Source organism: Eschrichtius robustus, chromosome X, assembly GCF_028021215.1.
Source record: "Eschrichtius robustus isolate mEscRob2 chromosome X, mEscRob2.pri, whole genome shotgun sequence".
Classification (NCBI taxonomy): Eukaryota; Metazoa; Chordata; class Mammalia; order Artiodactyla; family Eschrichtiidae; genus Eschrichtius; species Eschrichtius robustus.
In genome coordinates, this window is record NC_090845.1 from 57632331 (window position 1) to 57633544 (window position 1214).

The following is a 1214-nucleotide window of genomic DNA, read 5'->3' on the forward strand; positions in this document are numbered from 1 at the left end:
AGCCAATTCATTTCTCCTCCTGGAATTTGTCCTTCTTCTTTTTCTTTGTTGTGAGGTTATATATTAAAGGTATGGGCATACAGACATTATGAAATATAAGGGCTATCACTTGAGGGAGGAAATCAGACAATAAATCCAAAGAAACCAGTGGAAATTAAAAATCTGAACTTAGGGGCAGGGCGGAAGTTGACACGGTCTTTTCACAGAGCCGTTACACATAATGCAACTGTCCTCAAAAGCACGAATGGAAAAAACTAGCCATTCAGCTGCAGAATGAAACCGGGATCTTGGCTTTAGAGCTTTCAATGTCTTTAGCATTAGGCTGGGCAGCAAGTGCCTTTTCCAGAGTAGGCCAGAGAAGATAAGTCCAATTTGGTTTTTAAGGCTTGAGTCAGCTCTGTGGCCAGCAGCTCGTGGAGGGACACACCATCGTGGGAGTACATCCAGTTTCTCCCAATCCAGTCGTAACACTTGGGACCACTGGATGGTGAAGATAACCAGATTTTCTTGTTTGGGGTCTGTTTGTTGATCACGTACGTTCCTAGATCTCCACCCAGTTTAATTGTTAAAACACCACTCCCAAAGGAGACATCATAGTCTTCAAATGTGTAAGGTTTGTCTGCAAGGTCTTCAAAAAACCCTGCTAAGGAGTCCAGCGTCTCCTCGGCCAGTCTTTCATAAGTGGTATCGTCCAGAGGGCCAGCGTCACCCAAAGTTCCCGTTGTCCTCAAATTCATCCAACAGACACACTGCTTTTTGACATTCAGGATCTGGTTGAGGCAGCAGAGGCTCAGACTGGGCTGACTGGGTGTGCCGGCCGCAGCGGTCCCGGTGCGCAGGCCCCGGCAGCCATAGAGCTGTGGGTCCTTCATTGGCCGCAGGGCCCTGGCGTGGGCCTGGGCAGAACCCTGGGGGGCCGAGCAGGGCAAGAGTCTGGCAGCCGCTCGGCGCCCCAGCGTCCACATCCAGAACACCCTTTGACATAAATGGTAGCAATATTTTTTAGATATGTCTTCTAAAATAAAGGAAATAAAAGCAAAAATAAACAAATGGGACCTAATTAATCTTAAAAGCTTTTGCACAACAAAGGTAACTATCAACAAAATAAAAATATAACCTGCTGAATGGGAGAAAATATTTGCAAATGACATGGCTGATAAGGAGTTAATGTCTAAAATATATAAACAGCTCATAGAACTCAACATCAGAAAATA

General features: G+C 45.5%; 1 pseudogene; it reads right to left on the reverse strand.

Annotated features, from left to right (window-relative positions):
* Positions 1-317: 317 nt before the first annotated feature.
* Positions 318-965, reverse strand: LOC137757336 (frataxin, mitochondrial pseudogene; annotated as a pseudogene).
* Positions 966-1214: the final 249 nt, after the last annotated feature.